This window comes from Bos grunniens, chromosome 4 (genome assembly GCF_055505025.1).
Source record: "Bos grunniens cultivar Pamir isolate PY7600 chromosome 4, Bosgru_T2T1.0, whole genome shotgun sequence".
Lineage (NCBI taxonomy): Eukaryota > Metazoa > Chordata > Mammalia > Artiodactyla > Bovidae > Bos > Bos grunniens.
The window spans coordinates 91,385,080-91,407,753 of NC_141168.1; positions in this window are offsets into that span (position 1 = coordinate 91,385,080).

Here is a 22,674-nt window from a genome sequence, read left to right on the forward strand (position 1 = left end):
TTAATTTTCAGTGAGAATCGTTCCACATGTAGGTGTATTTTTGATGTGTTAGTGGAGAGAGATGAGCTCTGCATCCTCTTACTCTGCCATACTGATTTTTGTCCTGCTTTTACTTTTTAATGTCTCTACTCTGTTGAAGTCCATAACACTTCAGCAGACTATACTCACATGATGCAAAACTAAAGCCAGAATTCATCTTATGTTTAAAAATTCTATTATGTCTTTCTTATATTAAGGTAACTGTGAGGGTTCCTTGAGATTTAAGTATTTTGTATATGTTAGTTATGCATATAAACAAAATCATTATTTTTTTGTGGGGTCATTGATGTGGCTGAATGTCATTAAACTAGGAATTAAAAAGTGATCATTGTTGTTATCTCCATAAAAATTGCTGAGTTGATTATTTTTTAAACCCTCTGATTAAAATCATTCATGGGTGCCAAACTCAAGCTATTTATTGCTTGTAAAGTTCAACTTTTTATTCAATAATCATGGAAAACACTTGACTTCCCTTGGACAGCTCTTTATTTTTAGAAAAGGAAAAAGGGAAACTAATATTTATTGAATGTCAATTATGTACTAGGATGGTGCCAGATATTTTGCCTTTAATCCTCCCAGCAAACCTTGGACCAAGAGGTATTACTTCTACTTTTGCTAATGTGTAAAATGAATCTCAAGGGAAGTGAGATACTCTGTCCCAGATTCCTCACTAGAAATTGGCAGAGTCTAATTTAGGATTCAACACTCCAGTGTTCATCCATATTCTTGCTTTTTGGAATGCTGCCTCAGACTCAACTACTCAAGGCCAGCAATGAATATATATTAACCAAGAAAATGGGCTGAACTATATCATTTCAAGATGATATCACTTCAGGCCTGACCTTCGTGTTGTGATCTGTCTCATTGGCACACTCTATCTGTATATAACTGTGATTCCCTTTCCACTATCTCTAGTTCTTTTTGAATTCTTTCCTAAGGCTGTAAAGCTTGTTAGAATTGTTTTCGTAAGGTAAAGTATAAGAACTATAGGTCTAAAAATTAGAAGTCACAATTTAAAAATTACTTAGCCATAAAAAGGAACATTTGAGTCAGTTCTAATGAGGTGGAGCCAGTCTGTTGTTCCATGTCCATATCTAACTGTTGCTTCCTGACCTGCAAACAGATTTCTCAGGAGGCAGGTCAGATGGTCTGGTATTCCCTTCTCTTTCAGAATTTTCCACAGTTTGTTGTGATCCACACAGTCAAAGGCTTTGGCATAGTCAATAAAGCAGAAGTAGATGTTTTTCTGGAACTCTCTTGCTTTTTCGATCATCCAACGGATGTTGGCAATTTGATCTCTGGCTCTTCAGCCATTTCTAAATCCAGCTTGGACATCTGGAAGTTCATAGTTCACGTATTGCTGAAGCCTGGCTTGGAGAATTTTGAGCATTACTTTGCTAGTGTGTGAGATGAGTACAATTGTGTGGTAGTTTGAGCATTCTTTGGCATTGCCTTTCTTTGGGTTTGGAATGAAAACTGACCTTTTCCTGCCCTGTGGCCACTGCTGAGTTTTCCAGATTTGCTGGCATATTTTGTGTGGCACTTTCACAGCATCATCTTTTAGGATTTGAAATAGCTCAACTGGAATTCTATCGACTCCACTAGCTATGTTCATAGTGATGCTTCCTAAGGCCTACTTGACTTCACATTCCAGGATGTCTGCCTCTAGGTGAGTGATCATACCATCTTGGTTATCTGGGTCATAAAGATTTTTTTGTATAGTTCTGAGTATTCTTGCCACCTCTTCTTAATATCTTCTGCTTCTGTTAGGTCCATACCATTTCTGTCCTTTATTGTGTCGATCTTTGCATGAAATATTCCCTTGGTATCTCTAATTTTCTTGAGGAGATCTCTAGTCCTTCCCATTCTATTATTTTCCTTTATTTCTTTGCACTGATCACTGAGGAAGGCTTTCTTATCTCTCCTTGCTCTTCTTTGGAACTCTGCATTCAAATGGATATATCTTCCCTTTTCTCCTTTGCCTTTTGCTTCTCTTCTTTTCACAGCTATTTGTAAGGCCCCCTCAGACAACAATTTTGTCTTTTTGCATTTCTTTTTCTTGCAGATGGTCTTGATCCTTGCCTCTTGTACAATGTCATGAATCTCTGTCCATAGTTATTCAGGCACTCTGTCTATCACATCTAATCCCTGAATCTATTTCTCACTTCTACTGTATAATCATAAGGTATTTTATTTAGATCATACCTGAATGGTCTAGTGGTTTTCCTTTCTTCAATTTAAGTCTGAATTTGGCAATAAGGAGTTCATGATAGAGCTTCTACATCTTTGGCTGCAAAGAATATAATCAATCTGATTTTGGTATTGACTGTCTGCTCTTGTCCATGTGTAGAGTCTTTGCTTGTGTTGTGGAAGAGGGTGTTTGCTATGGCCAGCTGCTATCAAAATTGCTGGGAGAAATATCAATAACTTCAGATATGCATATGACACCACCCTCATGGCAGAAAGTGAAGAAGAACTAAAGAGCCTCTTGATGAAAGTGAAAGAAGAGAGTGAAAAAGTTGGCTTAACACTCAACATTCAGAAAACAAAGATCATGGCATCCAGTCCCATCACTTCATGGCAAACAGATGGGGAAGCAATGGAAACAGTGACAGACTTTATTTTGGGGGGCTCCCAAATCACTGCAGATGGTGACTGCAGCCAAGAATTTTAAAGATGCTAGCTCCTTGGAAGAAAAGTTATGACCAACCTAGACAGGATATTAAAAAGCAGAGACATTACTTTGCTGACAAAGGTGCATCTAGTCAAAGCTATGGTTTTTCCAGTAGTCATGTATGGATATGATAGTTGGACTATAAAGAAAGCTGAGCACCAAAGAATTTATGCTTTTGACCTGTGGTGTTGGAGAAGACCCTTGAGTCCCTTGAACTGCAAGGAGATCCAACCTGTCCATCCTAAAGGAAAGTCAGTCCTGAATATTCATTGGAAAGACTGATGCTGAAGCTGAAACTCCAATACTTTGGCCACCTGATGCAAAGAACTGACTCATTGGAAAAGACCCTGATCTTGGGAAAGATTGAAGACAGGAGGAGAAGGGGACGACAGAGGATGAGATAGTTTTATGGCATCACTGACTCAATGGACATGAGTTTGAGTAAACTCTGGGAGTTGGCGATGGACGGGGATGCCCAGCATGCTGCAGTCCTTGGGGTCGCAAAGAGTCAGACATGACTGAGCAACTGAATTGAATTGAACTCAATGAGATGGATAAACCTAGAGCCTATTATGCAGAGTGAAGTAAGTTAAAAGAGGAAGATAAATATTGTATACTAACATATATATGGTATCTAGAAAGATGGTACTGATGAATTTATTTGCAAGGCAGCAATGGAGAAACAGACATAGAGAACAGATTTATGGACCTGGGGAGAGGGGAGGAGACGGTAAGATATATGGAGAGAGTAACATGGGACCTTATATTACCATATTTAAAATAGATAGCCAATGGGAATTTGCTGTATGTCTCAGGGAACTCATACAGGGGCTCTGTATCAACTTATAGGGGTGGGATGGGGAGAAAGATGGGAGGTAGGTTCAAGAGGGAGGGGACGTACTGTACATCTATGTCTGATTCATGTTGATGTTTGACAGAAAACAACAAAATTCTGTAAAGCAATTATCCTTCAATTAAAAAAAATAAATTTAAAAAATTAGTTTGGACATAATTATAACAAACTTGTGCTCTTGTTATTGTATAGAAGGGAGTATAGAATGAATAATCACTTTTTCTACCTTAATTGACCCTGATGCAAATTTATTCTCCTGATTTTTTGTTCTTTTAAATTATTGTATGTTATGTGGTTACTACAGCTTTCAGAAGTCTCATATTCTTTGGTGCTGATAAAGTACACTGTAATTCAGTTTATATATATTGGAAAGAGATTTACCGTCTAAGTGAGAGATTGCTGTAAGGGAAGTCAGTTCTAGAGCAGAATATAGAATATGTTAAGATTTGGAAATAATGTCAATTCTAGTATTTTTTAACTGAATTGGGAACTTTATATTATAATTTTATTTTAAAGACTGAAATACATTGTATTTGGCATTTCAACAGTGGAATACTGAATAAAAATTGTAAAAACTGTGTTTCTTACTCTGACTTCCTTTATATCTCCCTGGATCATATAAAATTACCTCAGTACTCCTCCTGTTCTCTCTCCTAGTCACCAGTAACTTCCTTAATGTAAAGACTTGTCTAAAACACTGACTGTCTCCCCTGCTATCCATTGTCTTCCCATGCTGCCGTAATCCAACTCCTCAATATAAACTATTTGAGTCTGTTAATAGGCATTAACAAGATATACTTGTTGGTGAATTGAACCAAGCACAGCAGAGAAGAGGTTTCCCTTATCATCTATGTCATTTGGCAAATATGAAAGCCTGAATTCTCACATTTGGTGGCAGAAACAAGTCTAAAAATCTAGATTTCCAGGCTAATATTTATACCACACACCACTGTTGCTTATACTGAGTTCAACCAGTGATTTGTCTAGAGTCTGTGGTATATATATAAACATACTGCTTCAATACTTTACAGATTTTAAGAGATATTAATTCTGTCCACAAATATTAATTGAGCAATTACTATGTGCTGGAGATATAGCTATGAATGAAATAGACAAATCCCATGCCTTCTCAGGACTGAAATTCTAGTGAGGGAGATAGGCAATAAATAAACTGATAGATCTATTATACAATAATAGATATTCAAATCAGGGTACAAAGATGGAGAATTTTGGATATAACTTCATGAATGCGTTGTGAGGCTGTATTATTTTTTCAAGTGAAGATGGAACTGAGACATTTGCAGGGGGGATATTAACAGAAAGTATGCTTTTATCCATCTTGGCTTTGGACTTTATTATATCACACATTCATGAAAATATACACATACGCCCAAACTGTGCATTAGAAAGATTCCTACAACAATGACTTTTCTGACAAATTGTTTAAATGCTACTTTATATTCAGATTCATTTCTTTTTATTGTGTTGTCATTGTCTATTACTCCACTTTATTTCAATGAAATTGTCATCTAACAGTGTTAACACATTTATGAATGAGATGTAAAATTTGCACGAACAAAAGAGAGAGTAAAAATACAATAGAATGACTCACAAAACAGAAAACACACTGGGTTGTCCTCAGTACTTCTATGAAAAAGTTTTTCCCGTTCCTGGAAAATTCCAATGTATTGTTGCAAAGAAAGGCCTTAGACTCTATGTTATCCTATTTTATAAGGCAAGAGTAATGATGGCATTTATAGCTCTTGAATGGTCATGAGGCAAGTGGCAAATTTGTTTCCCCTCTCTACTTTTTGCAAATTTATCTGAGAGGTTTCCTCTATAGTTGAAAAACAGGTATCAGGTTGATAAAGATAATAGCTAATATCCAGCTCAAATCTTACCCTTACTATATTCCAGGCACTAGAAAGTATTAGTCACTAATAACTTCCTGGTACAGTATATATACAAAGCTCCTCCATCCATGGAATTTTCTAGGCAAGAGTACTGTAGTGGGTTGCCATTTCCTTCTCCAGGGGATCTTCCTGACCTGGGGATCAAGTCCGAGTCTCCCGCATAGCGGACAGACGCTTTACCGTCTGAGCCACAAGGGAATCCCTACATATACAAAGCACTTTACATGAATTATTTCATTATTGAAAAGAAACACCCAATTAATTAAACATTATTAAGTTCATGTTATGGGTAGGAGTCCACAGAGGTTGAACATCTTCCTCAAGGTCACACATGTTGTTAGAGTCAGACAGGGACCCCAGCAATTGGACTTACATCCTCAACTCTTAAACACAAAGCTTCTCTGTGAGTCTTTTTTTCTGATAAATAAACACATGGATCAGGTTCTAAGTGAAAAGTGGAAAAAAGATGAATTACATGGCCTGAGGCACAATATGTCTGAGGTAGCCATTGGTCACAATCAGAAGGAAAGTAATCCATGTGGCGAAAGATCATGGTTTTTCTAAGTATCTGTCTACTCTTCCTGAGGGTGATCCCCATAAGCACAACAGGGAAGTTGTTGAACATAATAGTGCATGTTGATACAAACAGAAACCTTGGAGAAAATTAGATAATTTTTTCACTGTAGGAGTTTTTTAGCCAAGTACTCTTGGTGAGGCATTTGTAAGGTGTGTTTGGAAAGACCAGGGAAAAGCCTTGCAAATATCAACCAAAATCAAAAGGGTACTTGTGGTTGGTGGCTACACAGGCTGAATAGCATGACTTTCTGGTCCCTGCTTCTTCTTCTGTCTCCTATGGTTGCTAAGAGTGAAATTATTCACATTTGCAGACACTTCTCTGAGCACCAGTGTTCACTTAACTAGTATTTGTGGAGCACGTATTCTATGTCAAGTGTGGAACTATGAGGTTGAGATTTGTGGAAACTAAAGAGAGACTCCCTGCTTTAAAAGAACATATGGATTGTTCCTTCTTTTTTCCTATAATCATTTAATTATGAGAATAAACTGTATGCAGTATAATGCTTGGTTCTGACTTATAACCCAAAACAAGGAAGAATGTATACCTGAGCTTAAGCATTAGGCATTCTAAAAAAAGAGACAGAAGATAATCAAGTAAACAAATACAGACAAATTATGTTTACTGCTATGAAGGGATTAAACAGGGTGTTGTGAGAAAGAATGACAGAATGTCCCACTTTGTGGAAGGGAGATTAAGAAAACCTCTGCAAAGAGGTGACATAAATTGGAAGGGAAATTTGAGGTGGAGACAATCATGGAAAAAGTCAGTCAGAAAGAAGTCCAGACAAAGGAAATGAAAGACTTAATATGGGAAGTGGGATAAATTGGAGGAGGGGGATTTAGTGACTTAATATAGATTTTTTTAAAAAACTTGTTCCTTGCAGAGCCAAGCAAACCATTTTTTCAGAGACTGATTCTTCTGATTTCTGTTATACTTTCCTATTTCCAAGACAGTGAGATGAGCATTAAATGGACTAAAGAGCCATGAGGAGGCCAGAGGAAAAATTCTACTCAAATTTTAGCAGGTCTTCAAGATACTAAGGGACAAATTATATTTCCAGAGAATTAATAACTCTCCATGGAATGATATTTCAAGGTAAAATCTTAGGATATAAATTCTATACTTGCGAAAATATGTTTTTTTTCCCCCAGCAGTAAATTGAGACAATGACAATGGTAGATTTATTATAAAAAAGCATTTTAAAACATGAATTAAAAGGCTTTATTGAAATTATTTGTCATGACAGTACCCCACTTGATGTTTAGTCATTGCTGAGGTCAGTATCTATGGAAAAAATGACAATATTTGTTTGAGGTCAAAAGCTGAAGAAATACAATTTCACTAATGATTACTTCCTTATTTTAATGAGGTACTTTTTAGTATTGTCACCCCAAGGTACTGACACCTCATTACTTGGCAAATTTATATGTTTCTCAGATCTCTGAGTTACAGAAAGAATACATTACGAAGCCCTAATTCACTCAGTTTCATTATGTATATGACTGATTAAAAATTATAAGTCAGGAAGGAACCACTAACAATGTGACTGAAACTCTGTGGTCAGCGGCTAGTTTGTCAAAAGAATCCAGCACGTACACACGGTGTACACACACATGCCCACATGCGCGTGCAGACTCTCTCACAGGCAAAAGCCATGTTTTTACAGAACACAGGCGTAGGAAGAACAAGAAGGTAACAGACTCGACCTTCCTGCTTCATTCTTACACTAGATGAGCTTCTGGTCAGAATATTCTTCAAGTATTCTTCAAAGATCATTGGATTGTCCCAGGTTACTGCATAATACTGCCTAGAGCCTCTCTGCTGAGAAATGGCCTAATATAGGGGGCCAAAGAAGGGCACTGCCTGGGACTCTCTAGTTTTCATCTTTACTTTTTTCCCACACCTTTGACCTCATTCTTTTCCTGACACCTAATTCTCTGTATTTTTGCTTCTCAAGGTGAAGTCCACAAACCTGCAGCATCACCTGGGAGCTTGTTTGAAATGCAGAATTTCAAACCTCACCCCCAGACCTGTTGAATCAGAACCTGCATTTTTAACAGCAAGCCTTATATATACATTAAAGTTGGAAGCTCTCTTCTGCATTCAAACATGCACAGGTTTTCCCTGTCTGGAAAAGCGATCAGCAGATCTTTGTTATATTTTTCATCTCTGTCATGGCCAGACTTCCATGTGCTGCTTCATGTATTCCGATTCCTTCTTGCTTTCCACTCCATAACTCCCTGGAACCTGACTTCGTGTTGATCTGTAGTATACATGTAAGAATCATTGCTCCTCACCATCCTTTCACCTTATCTCACGGAGCATCCTCCACTTCTCCCTCCTCAGACTGTGGGGTTCACCACCCCTCCTGCAGGGTGCAGCATGTAACCAGATTAAGTTAAATAGTCAACCACATTCCTCCTGGCTAAGGTGATTTTTGTCCACAATGAGTGGATGGGGAGGAAGCCTTCTTAATTTTATTTCTGTAGGGTTCCAAGCTGACAAGATACAAATTCTGGAGTTCCTCTTGCAACCCGTCCTGCCTTTAGACTCAGGTAGAAGTGTCCTCTGCTCTCAACACCTTGTTCTGGTCCTCTTCCAGCCAGGCTTCATCCTACTGGCCATAGAATCTCCAAGGCCATAGGGATGGACCAGGTAAAACCCATGACACCCCCTTATCCAGGAACCAAGGACTCTGGAATTCACTGTCCAGTTGACCCCTGATCCTGCTTCTAAGTCTTATACAAAAAGGAAAGTTTCATGCATTCTTGAGCTGTCTCATGAATTGCATTTTGCTGCTGCTGGTATGTGTACTTGGTGTGAAGGATGAACAGGAGAATATTTATTTGAAGGGTGTGGACAAAGCTTGCTCCTATAGGCTGTGTGTTCATACAAGTGGGTGAGAATCCCCTGGTGGTGCTATGTGGAGCTGGGGATGAAAAGAGAAGCAGCCACTAACAGTCTGTTACCTGCCTCCTGTGTTGAGGCTGCTTTGACTGCTATCTCCTTGCCAAGCAGATGGAGGTGCTCTCTCCTCATACTCTCTTTCCTTGCTTGAATTTCTACTATAATAATGCTGTTATGGTATTGAGATTCACTTAACAGCAGAGACATGTTTTATCACCTTTTTATTGCATCTCTTACACACTAAATGAATATCTAAATGGATGAAGGAAACTTTCTTTTGAAAATCTCTCATCTTTTCAAATCCCCATGCCACTCATTTCTAATTCTTTTCAAAAACTCTGTGAGTTCCTTTTTTTTTTTTTTTCTTCTTAGTGGGCTCTTCTTTCTCTTTTTATTTCCCATCAAATCTTTAGGACTTTCTAGGGATGAAGACTCACAGCCTTCTAGTTCAGAGATCCCTTGAATTTTCTGAAATTCAACAACCATTTCTGTGTTGATTTAAAAATTTTTTATCTTCAATAAGATGCTAATGTTTTCTTTAAAAATTATTTATTCAGATTCATATTCATTTAGTTGACATTCAGTTCCATGTCATTAAGATTTTAAATATTATTGAAAGAGGAAAAATACTGAGATAGCATACATAAAAATCAAAGTGTATTTTCAAGGAATCCTTGATATTTACATGTATGACAAATTGTCAGATAGCTTTGAGTCAGACATGCTAAGCGCTTTACAGTTAGTCATTTAACCTTCACAAAGGTCTTATAAAGTAGGGAATTTTATTACCTCCATTTTACAGATGGGTCAGACAAGGCTCAGAGAGATTGTGCATTTGCTCTCAGCTACCATCAGAGTTGAAGTTTGGATTCCAAATCACACATATCTGATTCAACATTCAACCAGTAGGCTGGAAGGACATATAGGACACATAAACCACACATGTGGCTTAAACATTAAGAATTTTATGAAAATTCTGTGCTTCCTTAATAGATCATTCTGTGGCTGTCTTTCAAGGAAAGCCAGGAATGCAATAGGTTTTTAATTTATGGAGTCATTTAGTGACTGGGATTTGTTTCTAGCCTTTTACTATCTTGTTCTGTCTCATAAACAAGCAATTATATATATATATATATTTTTTTTTTTCTGACTATATCCACAGTACTTTGTGCTTCTTACATACACCAAAACATTTGTACTATTGGAAAAGGCAAGACTAGGACTCAGTCATGTGGCATATTTTTTACTATATAATTTAAGGGGTAGAAATTGGAATTAATTTAGTCTCCTCAGAGAGGTACATTCTATAAATCAAACAAAGCTATCATCAGGTTTCAGATACACCACATGGCTTCTTCTTGACAGTGTTTTTGAGATTAAAGATGCTACCCCTAAAATGTGACAGCAAACAGATTCCTTGGATGAGTAAATACTTAGAGAGAAGCATAATATGTTCCTCCCCTGAAGATAGGTTAGGGGCTTAGATGAGGGCATCACAGAGGCTTCCCTGTGAGGAGAAAGGCAGTCAGGCAATACTTGATCACTACAGAAATTATGAGACAAACTAACCCACAAGTATAGTACATTCCACCCTCCATCTCAGGAAGAGGTAAACAGCCAATTTTGACTTCAACAGCAAGTCAGCCCACAGCTATTGCAACAGTTTTGATTTATGAAGTAGTTTTCATCTGTTGTTTGTCCCCTCTTAATCTGAGAGTGGAGAATAGTTGAACCCTGTAGTGGTGAACTCTTGTGACTGTAAATGTCACAGCGCATAGGCACCACCTTGGATCTGAGGGTGATTGTGAAGCTCTGCATTGTTGCAGGTATTATGAAGGAGGTTGCGGGGGGTAATTGTGCATTTTTGAAATAAACAATGATGCAAGCTATGCTCATCTTCCACTTGAGTTCTGCCTTTCTTATTCAGAACAGACTTGCACACTGATTAGCAGATATTTGGGGAAGCCATGTAGCACATTTAGGAAAGCTCAGACTCTGGAGTTAGGCTACCTAGGACAGAATCTTGAGTCTGTAACTTAGGAGTCGTGTGAGCTTGGGTGAGAAATTCACTGGCTCAGTTTCTTCACCTATAAAATGAATGTAAGAAATACCTGTCTTATAGGATATTGGGAGGATCAAAATAGTAGATTTGTATGAAGAAGGTGAAGGGCTTCATGTTGCACTTAGCCTTAGTGGTATCCAATACATGTAACTGCCTTGCAGTTGTACTCTCCCAAGTGAGATGTAAGAAAGCTGGCTTTGCCTCATGTTACATTTGATAACGATGAAGATAATGGCCAAGCTATGCCCCATATACGAAACACATTAACCATGCTATGCACCAGGGAGAATTACAATGGACCCAGTTTTTGTGTCCCCACCACTTAACTTTGCTTGGCATCATCTGTCTTTTTATGGCTTACATCTTTACTAGAGTCATCAAAGCCATTATAGGCATCACCTCATTTCTGACCAACATGAGTTATTGCTGCCCTCTTGAGATGACACAAGACCTGAACTGAAGGGAACTATTATAGCTCATCTCCAGTACCTACATCCAGGGTTACTGGTCCTACAGAGGCACAGCCTTGTCTGGTGGCTGCCCAAAGGACTGGACAACACATTTTGGAGCTATGAGAGGTAATTCCCTGTGGGGTGACACTTGACTAGTCAAAGAGGGAAAGGAAGAATAAATGGATAAGCTACTTACCTTTCTTTTCTAGATAGCCTGATCTGAGATACTGTGATTCCAAGTGGTCAGTTCAGCAGCAATCATCTAACATTTGCTTCACTCTTTTCTTACATCACTTCACTTTCTTTTCCACTCTTGCTTTCCTGGGATTCTATTCTCCAATAAAATGTTAGTAGGTAAGCATTGCCTTAGGTACTGTTTTATAGGGATCTAGCGACTAAAAGCAATAAAACCATTTGTCCATAGTAAGCTGATAAATAAGCTTAATAAACATAAATATTTTAACAGCAACTTTAAAACAATGTAGTAATGCTTTTTATTGCCATGGAAACACAGAAGAACCAGGAGCATATTCCTTAAAAAAAGGAAGGAAATGTCGGGCAGGCTTCCCTGAGGAGATTTTTTTTGAAGGACAAATAGAGTTTTTGAAGGATTTTAAAGATGGGTAAGATGGGGATATATGTATAGCTATGGCTGATTCATGTTGAAGTTTGACAGGAAACAACAAAATTCTGTAAAGCAATTATCCTTCAATTAAAAAATAAATTAAAAAAATAAAGATGGGTAAGGAAGGCAGAAAGAACAAATTAAGAGACAGCAAAGTTATATGGACAAATGCAAACTTGTATGCAAAGAATAAAGGGTCCCATGTGACTGGAGTGGAGAGTGCATGGAGCGGGTAGTATAGAAGAGACGGAAGTATGTGCTGATTCAGATTGTGAAGGTCCCCGGATGCTATGCTAAGAAGGAACTTTGGCATTATACCAAGGATGAAGGGAGCTTCCAAAGGTTTTGAGTAGGGAGGTGGTATAATCAGATCGTAGTATGTCGGAGGCAGGTAGCTGGCTAGGCGAGTAATTGCAACAGTCCACATGTGGCCATAAAAACCTAATCTGAGAAAGAGAGGGACTGGAAAACAAAGGCTTCCCTGGTGGCTCAGATGGTAAAGAATCCACCTGCAATGTGGGAGACCAGGGTTTGATCCCTGGGTTGGGAAGATCCCCTACAGGAGGGCATGGCAACTCTCTCCAGTATTCTTGCTTGGATAATTCCGTGGATAGAGGAGCCTGGCAGGCTATATAGTCCATGAGGTTGCAAAGAGTTGGACACAACTGAGCAACTAAGCACAGGAAAACAAAGGACAAATGCTAGATTTATTTTGGGGATGAAATCAAGAGGATTTGAAAAACTTTGCGTGTAGAGTGAGAAAAAAAAGATGTTATTGTTGATGCTTGGGTGGTAGCCACACAGCAGAATGAGTAATGATAGCATTTACCAGAACAGAAGACAGAAAGGAGGGCACATTTTTGAGGAAAAAGTTAATTTTTTAATAATGTTTCTACATTTCCCAATAAACATCTAGGTAAAGTCCCTAGGAGTAGTTGGGAATACAAATCTAAACCTAAAATATATTGTTACTCTACAGATAAAGTTGACTGCTGACATTCTCAGAGATATTGGAAAAGTCGGTCAGGAGAGAGACCAATAGGTAAATCAATATTAGGAGCATGAATATAAAAGGAAGTTGTATGGTGTCACCACAAATTATTCTCCTAAGGCTATTAAACTGGCCAAAAACATTCTTTTGAGTTATGTGGTTTACCTTTTGGAAATACAGGCAAATGTACCCAAATGAGTCCCAAGGCTTTTCTCATATTTTCGAACTTTTACTTTCAGCTCCTCATCGGTGAATATGAAAGGGACTTTTCTCTGTTTAATTTCTTCTTTGGAATCCTAAAGCATTTCCCTAAAATGTTTCAATCCTCAAATACTTTTTTCCCTTTTATGAAATAGTTACTTTCAACCACTTACACAAAATATTATTTTAAAATATGCAATAATTATGGTTTCCAGAGTGTTGAAACATTGGTGATTCCAGAAAAAAGATTTTCTGAAATGTCATCTTGGTAAAGTGAAAATAACACTGAATAAACAGCTCAGAGACCCAGGGTCCATTCTGGTTCATCCACTAAGATTTATTTAAATCCTTCGATTCTCACTTTGTTGCAGTGCCTGATACATTGTTGTGTGTTGTATGAATAAATAATGTTGTATGAATTTTCAAAATAAAACTAGTCTTGAACTTGAAAATTTCTAAATAACTCTTCAATGGTAAGAATGTCTTTTACCCTCATGTCTTTCTAATAACTTTCATTAAAATCTTGTTCAGCAGGCCTTTCCTAAATAATTAGTAAACTGTTATTCTCTGCAAAGATAAATAGACTAGGAACAAATCTATCTTATAAATTTAGATAGCATCTGTTTTATAGGTATAGAAAATAGAAGCAGATAATTTTCTTACAGTAGCACCAAAATTCACTAATTAGGTATCTCTAAGAAAGTAATGCTCTACATGTTAACGTAAGTTCTGAATACTTTCAATGTGCCCAGTAACTAATGTAAATAATAGCCCTCTGATCTTAGTCTCAAACATATTTGGTATTTGTCTTTCTTACATATACTGATTGATATTTTTTAAATCATGCCCATTTTAAATGTCTCTTGATTACACATGGACTTTAAACACAGATTTCAATCTTAAGAATGTAAAATTTCTGGTGCCTAGTCCATTATTGAGAAATTCATTACTATATTTCAAATGCAAATTATGACCTTTAGGTGAGAAGAAACCTGTTTATTGAACAGCATTTAAAATTGCACCAGAGGAACCTAAGTAACTTAAGAGCAATAGTATTTGTCCAAATTGAGACAAAGGTTTTCCTGCTTATTGACAGCATTAGTACTTAGGATCAGTTCAGTTCAGTTCAGTCGCTCAGTCGTGTCCGACTCTTTGCGACCCCATGAATCGCAGCACGCCAGGCCTCCCTGTAATCACCAACTCCTGGAGTTCCCTCAGACTCACGTCCATCGAGTCAGTGACGCCATCCAGCCATCTCATCCTCTGTCGTCCCCTTCTCCTCCTGCCCCCAATCCCTCCCAGCATCAGAGTCTTTTCCAATGAGTCAACTCTTCACATGAGGTGGCCAAAGTACTGGAGTTTCAGCTTTAGCATCATTCCTTCCAAAGAAATCCCAGGGCTGATCTCCTTCAGAATGGACTGGTCGGATCTCCTTGCAGTCCAAGGGACTCTCAAGAGTCTTCTCCAACACCACAGTTCAAAAGCATCAATTCTTCGGCACTCAGCTTTCTTCACAGTCCAACTCTCACATCCATACATGACCACAGGAAAAACCATAGCCTTGACTAGACGGACCTTTGTTGGCAAGTATGTCTCTGCTTTTGAATATGCTATCTAGGTTGGTCATAACTTTCCTTCCAAGGAGTAAGCGTCTTTTAATATCATGGCCTCAGTCACCATCTGCAGTGATTTTGAAGCCCAAAAAAATAAAGTCTGACACTGTTTCCACTGTTTCCCCATCTATTTCCCATGAAGTGATGGGACCAGATGCCATGATCTTCGTTTTCTGAATCCTGAGCTTTAAGCCAACTTTTTCACTCTCCTCTTTCACTCTCATCAACAGGCTTTTGAGTTCCTCTTCACTTTCTGCCATAAGGGTGGTGTCATCTGCATATCTGAGGTTATTGATATTTCTCCTGGCAATCTTGATTCCAGCTTGTGTTTCTTCCAGCCCAGCGTTTCTCATGATGTACTCTGCATATAAGTTAAATAAGCAGGGTGACAATATACAGCCTTGATGTACTCCTTTTCCTATTTGGAACCAGTCTATTGTTCCATGTCCAGTTCTAACTGTTGCTTCCTGACCTGCATATAGGTTTCTCTGGAGGCAGGTCAGGTTGTCTGGTATTCCTATCTCTTTCAGAATTTTCCACAGTTGATTGTGATCCACACAGTCAAAGGCTTTGGTATAGTCAATAAAGCAGAAACAAATGTTTTTCTGGAACTCTCTTGCTTTTTCCATGATCCAGTGGATGTTGGCAATTTGATCTCTGGTTCCTCTGCCATTTCTAAAACCAGCTTGAACATCTGGAAGTTCATGGTTCACATATTGCTGAAGCCTGGCTTGGAGAATTTTGAACACTACTTTACTAGCATGTGAGATGACTGCAATTGTGTGGTAGTTTGAGCATTCTTTGGCATTGCCTTTCTTTGGGATTGGAATGAAAACTGACCTTTTCCAGTCCTGTGGCCACTGCTGAGTTTTCCAAATTTGCTGGCATATTGAGTGCAGCACTTTCACAGCATCATCTTTCAGGATCTGAAATAGCTCAACTGGAATTCCATCACCTCCACTAGCTTTGTTCGTAGTGATGGTTTCTAAGGCCCACTTGACTTCACATTCCAGGATGTCTGGCTCTAGGTGAGTGATCACACCATCATGATTATCTGGGTTGTGAAGATCTTTTTTATACAGTTCTCTGTGTATTCCTGCCACCTCTTCTTAATATCTTCTGCTTCTGTTAGGTCCATACCATTTCTGTCCTTTATTGAGCCCATCTTTGCATGAAATGTTCCCTTGGTATCTCTAATTTTCTTGAAGGCATCTCTAGTCTTTCCCATTCTGTTGTTTTCCTCTATTTCTTTGCATTGATCGCTGAGGAAGGCTTTCTTCTCCTTGCTATTCTTTGGAACTCTGCATTCAGATGCTTATATCTTTCCTTTTCTCCTTTGCTTTTCACTTCTCTTCTTCTCACAGCTATTTGTAAGGCCTCCTCAGACAGCCATTTTGCTTTTTTGCATTTCTTTTCCATGGGGATGGTCTTGATCCCTGTCTCCTGTACAGTGTCACGAAACTCCATCCATAGTTCATCAGGCACTCTACCTATCAGATCTAGTCCCTTAAATCTATTCTCACTTCCACTGTATAATTATAAGGGATTTGATTGAGGTCATACCTGAATGGTCTAGTGGTTTTCCCTACTTTCTTCAATTTACGTCTGAATTTGGTAACAAGGAGTTCATGATCTGAGCCACAGTCAGCTCCTGGTCTTGTTTTTGTTGACTGTATAGAGCTTCTCCATCTTTGGCTGCAAAGAATATAATCAATCTGATTTCGGTGTTGACCATCTGGTGACGTCCATGTGTAGAGTCTTCTCTTGTGTTGTTGGAAGAGAGAGAGCTTCTTCTTGAGATACTACTTAGGATAGCTATCTAAAATTATCAGTGTGGACTCTAAGGTGACACATTGCCTTAATCACTTGATGGGGCCAATTTAATTTCCCAGAAATTTAGTGATACCGGTAGACCTGTATTTATTTAATATGGCATCCAGAACTTTAAACTCTAGCTTTGGAAATTTATAAATTTCTTCTGAAATGAAAATAGGGGAAATCACTGTAACAATGTTCCAGTTAATTGTTCTTTTTTATCAATGCCATCTGAACGTGTAGGTAGTCTCTACCCCAAGTATCATGTTAGGAGGATGTCCATAAGATTTAACTGGGAAAAGATGAGCAACTGTGCTTCTTTTGTAATGAGGTTATCACCAATAATCTCATAAACAAGTACATTATAGCAAAATCCTCATCACACTTAAAAAAATATTTCTTTGTAAGTGTCCCTAGTGACAAGGACCTAACTCACTCTTTCTTTTCTGGAGCAACTTTAAACAAGCATGCAAATTTTGTTTCCCCTAAAATCAAAAAGGAATATGAAATTCACACATTCAAACTATGTTTAGCAAGCCTCTTCTATAACCCAGACAACATGCTAGCAGCTGGGAAATAAAAGTGAAGAAACAAAAACATAGGCCTTGGCCTCATGGAACTTATCTGAACAATGAACAGGAATTATTTACAAAAATTATCATGGAATGTAAAATTTTCTATAGATACTCAAATGAAGGCTTTCCTTTGAGTAGCCCAGATCTAAACGGAAAGAGAGAGGAGAGTATTCCAGTTGGAAGAAATGTGGAAGACTCTGATGGAAGAAATCTTGGAAAATCTAGAAATTAGAAGAAATCTCCTCCAGAACAGGACTAATCATTAAGAGTAATATTATTAAAGTGGGCAGATAAGAAGGGACACAAGAGAGCATGGAGGGCCTTCCTGGCCAAATGGGGATTTCAGCTTTACACTGAGAGGAAGGGAAAGCTATTTAATTTGAAGGCTGGAACATTGTATTTACATTCTGGAAAAACCATTGTGTTTTCTTTCATTTTTAATAAAAAAGAATTGACTGAAGAGCATCAAACATGGATAAAAAAAAAAGAGGCCACTTAAGCTGCTGTTGTATTTGAGGCAAGGGAAGTGGGTTGTTCGGAGGAGAGTCATGACAGTGAAGTGGGAAAGAGGGATATGGGATGAATTATATTTAGGAGATATGCCTGGCAAGGGCTAGTGATGAATTAGATATGGAATGGATGAAGTAGGTGATTTGGGGAGGTTGGCCTTCAAAATTGGACTGCTCATGGTGCCACTTCCTGAGGTGGGAAATACAGGCAAGGAAACCATTTAGGGACAAGTTCATGTTTTTTTGTTTTTTGATTGAATTGCATGGGTAGAAGGACTTCTCTGGTGGATCAGCAGTAAAGAGTCTGCCAGCAAAGCAGAAGACTCGGCTTTGATCCCTGGTTGGGGAAGATACTCTGGAGGAGGGCAGAAAACCACTCCAGTTTTCTTACTTGGAGAATCCCATGGACAGAGGAGCCTGGCAGGGTGTAGTTCATAGAGTCGTACAGGGTCACACATGACTGAAGCGACAAAGCAGCAGCAGGAGCAGCAGCAGCAGCATGAGTAGAAATGAAGAAGAGGGAAGAGCTTGAGAGCTAGTTATCTGGGTTTAGCGCTCAGAGGAGAGTCCTGATATACATTTTATACCATTAATGTATAGCAGATAGTGTAAAGAGTGGCAAAGATGAGATTGCATGGGGAAAGAGATGAACTGCTAGGACAAACAGTAGAGGGGAATGAGTCAGCAAAGACTCATTTGCTTTGAAAAAGAGCAGCTAGAGACAGGAAAAGCATCAAAAGAGTCTCACAGATGCCAAGGGAGAGTAAGTACCAGGAAGGGATCAGTGAACCTCACAGTAGGAATTGTGTCCAACTCATCAGAATTTTCCAGCTCTGTCTACAGGCACATTGTAGATGGCTCTCCTTCCTGGCTTGTGGTGGGTGGGTGTGGCCATGCGTTAGTTCTGGCTAAAGAGTTATAAGCAAACAGAATGTGTGTTGATTCTGGGCATAGTCTATAATTGCCTGTATGAAGTTCACCAGAGGTCTCCCTCTACCAGGATAACAAGCAGTGTCCAAATTAGAGGCTGCTCTGGAGGTCCAAGTTCCTGAGTGATTGAGTTGAACAAAGGCCTCCAGCTAACCCTCAATGGACCTACAGAGAGAGCAAGAAAGAGACGTGTGTTATGGTGAGCCTAAGGGATTGGAGTTGTTTTTTACTTTAGTATCATATAGACCCTTCTAAACGACATGAGTGTTAAAATCTTCTGAAAGATCAAGAAAATTAAAGAGTTGAAAAAATTCCATTGAATTTAGGAAAGTGATCATAAGGGGAGTTTAATGGAAGTAGAAGTCAGAAAGAGTTGAGGCCTGAGAAGATAAGCAAACTGACAGCAAGTTTATATAGAGAGATGGTTGACAACATCAGTGATGAGGAGGAAAGGTTATCATGGGTGCTTGAGAGAGGTGTAAAAGTTTGTTGTTTTTATAAAATGAGAAACATGTGGATAGAAAGAATTCTGATGGGAAATGAGGTAGAATATGAAAGAAAATATAAATGAAAATAAGAGATGATTGATACTGACAGTTTCTTGAAAAGGTAGGAGGGAAATGTCTTGAGAACTGCTAACAGAGGCAAATTTTGACTAAGTAATTCTTGGCTCTTTACAAAAAGAATCACTTATTGGAACAAAATTGAATGAATGAATGACTAGATAAATAAATGTTCTGTAATGAGTAAAGAATAAACAAAGATGAAACCTTTATATTTTCCTCTTTTTTTTTTTTTGGTCCCGATGTTATATATCAGAAGAGACAGTTCTTACCTCACCACTTTAGAATGAGACCTGTGTATGTTTAGGACCAGTCCTGAGCAAAACTGTAAGTAATTAACTTTTAATTTAGGCCACTCTTTCATGTTGCAAGAAATACAATGAAGAGGGTGTGTTGAAAGGAGAGAGAATAAAATTAAGAAGCACAGGAAGTCACTATGACACTTAAACAATCAGGAAGAACTCAAATATTGTTTAAGATGTAACTCAGTACACATCCACTAGAATGTAGGGTTTGTGAAAGCATGGATTTATTTTTATTTTCTTCTCTCAGTAGACCTTATCAGTATCACCAGGTCTTAGACTAGTCCACGGTGCATAGTAAGCACTCAGGAAGTATTTGTTGAATGTGAGAATGACTAACAGCTTGCCTTGCCCTTATAAATGTCTAATACTTCCGAACTCTGATTCTGCCACTCCTGCCTTTATCTTACTCTGCTTCTTTCTCTGTTTCTTCTGTCACTACCAATCACCAACACTCCACCCTGCTCCTCTCTTACTCCCACGGTTTCTGTATATTACTCAAGCTTTTGACTAGTTTGTGGTTTCTATTTTCCGTCTTGTCAAGGTATTTATCTTAGTTTTGTAATACTCCAGAGACTGTAACTCTATTTGAAGTTTTTCATTTTCATGCCATAATAGAGATGGTATGATTGTTTAGTTAGTTATTTACTGCTCTCTCTCTCTCATGTATGTGTGTGTATATATATATATATATATATAAGATAGGGCATAGCTCTCATTTCAGAAGACCTCATAAGACCACTATATAAGTCTGTAGCTTTCAAATTTGTCCACATCAAGGAAAATATTTTCCATTTGACCCAACACTTGCACAAACACATTGTTAACACACACACATACACATGGAAATAATACTTCATGAAACAACTGATCCTTTTTCGTTCAATATACTCTGTTACATTGTAGTTTAGTCTAGTATATTTTATTTTATTCATTCCATTCCATTAATTCTGTTCTGTTCCATCTCCATTTATTCTATTTCACTTAAAAATGTTATGAATTGATTCATGGCCCACAAACAGGTCAAACATACAGTATGAAAAATCTTAGTCTAAGTTGCATATGGCCAACTTTGGTTTAGATATCAGTTTTTAACCTGGTCATCTGGGATCAACCATTTGTGGTTAGCCAGGGCAGCCAGTGGAGTCATATGTTGCAAGCAATGAAAGATTATATCTTTGGCTAGGTTCTTTCATGAGAAGGAAGAAGTTCAGTTTAGTTCAATCACTCAGTCATGTCAGACTCTTTGCGACCCCATGAACCGTAACATGCCAGGCCTCCCTGTCCATTACCACCTCCCAGAGTTCACCCAAACTCATGTCCATTGAGTTGGTGATGCCATCCAACCATCTCATCCTCCGTGGTCCCCTTCTCTTCCTGCCCTCAATCTTTCCCAGCATCAGGGTCTATTCAAATGAGTCAGCTCTTCTCATCAGGTGGCCAAGTACTGGAGTTTCAGCTTCAACCTAAGTCCTTCCAGTGAACACCCAGGACTGATCTCCTTTAGGATGGACTGGTTGGACCTCCTTGCAGTCCAAGGGACTCTCAAGAGTCTTCTCCAACACCACAGTTCAAAAGCATCAATCTTCGGTGCTCAGCTTTCTTCACAGTCCAACTCTCACATCCATACATGACCAATGGAAAAACCACAGCCTTGACTAGACGGACCTTTGTTGAAAAAGTAATGTCGGAATAAGTGTCTTTTAATTTAATGGCTGCAATCACCATCTGCAGTGATTTTGCAGTGATTTTGGAGCCCCTCAAAATAAAGCCAGCCACTGTTTCCACTGTTTCCCCATCTATTTGCCATGAAGTGATGGGACCGGATGCCATGATCTTCATTTTCTAAGTGTTGAGCTTTTAGCCAACTTTTTCACTCTCCTCTTTCACTTTCATCAAGAAGCTCTTTAGTTCTTCTTCACTTTCTGCCATAAGGGTGGTATCATCTGCATATCTGAGATTATTGATATTCCCCCCAGCAATCTTGATTCCAGCTTGTGCTTCTTCCAGCCCAGTTTTTCTCATGATGTATTTTGCAGAAGAGGTATTCCCTTTTTTTTTTTTTTTTTATGTGGATGTGAGAAGTACTTAATATGGTCTCTATGATAGAGACCATCTCCCATTCTAGTGCAGCCCTATCCTTTCCTCACTCTGCCCATTTCTTAAACTAACCCCTACTAAAATGTTGGTTGATAGAGTCTTGCAATGAGAACCCCTCTTAAGATGCATTTTAATTTTAGTATGGTCGTATTTAGTTAATGTAATTTAATCACTCTTGAGAGCACACCATTTTAAAAACAGAATCCTGGGTCACTCGTTATGAAATAAAGGGTGACAGTGCAGAAGCAGGTGATATTTCGGGGAACCAGGGCTTTTTGTCAATGCTGCGGAATTTCCTGAGATGTTAACATGAAGCAACATGCAGAATAATGGCCTCTTCAAGATGTTCACACCCTAATCCCTGGAATCTGTGAATATGTTACCTGACATGGTAAAGAGGGCTTTGCAAATGTGGTTAAGGGCCTTTTCACTGAGATATGGGTAGGTTAACCTGTGGGTGGTGGAGGGAGGGAGTTAGGGGCAAGATGTGATGACAGGATCAGAAAGATGTGACTTCAGAGGATTCCATCTATTATTGCTGACCTTCAAGATAAGGAAGGGATCTGAGCTAAGGAAGGGGATGGCCTCTAAAGTTGAAAAATGCAAGAAAATGGACTCTGCCCAGAGCATCCCAAAAGGCATGTGCTTCTGCTAACACCTTGATTTTAGCCCAGTGCGACCCATGTCAGCCTCCTGACTTTCAGAACTGTATAATAATAAATTTTTGTTGTTTAAACCACTATATTTGTGGGTACATTGTTACAGCAGCAATGGAAAACAAATACATTCAGAATGAATTTGCCAGCACCAGGAGAATGTGTAGAAATAAAAGCAGAACCTCATCTAGATTCTGACATCCCAAACATGTTGTTTAAGGGTAGTGGATAGGTGACATAAGGCACTCCTTTTCTTCTATGCAAGAGAACATTGAGCTTTCAGACTTTGTAAGAAACCGGTCTCTATGAAGTTTCTT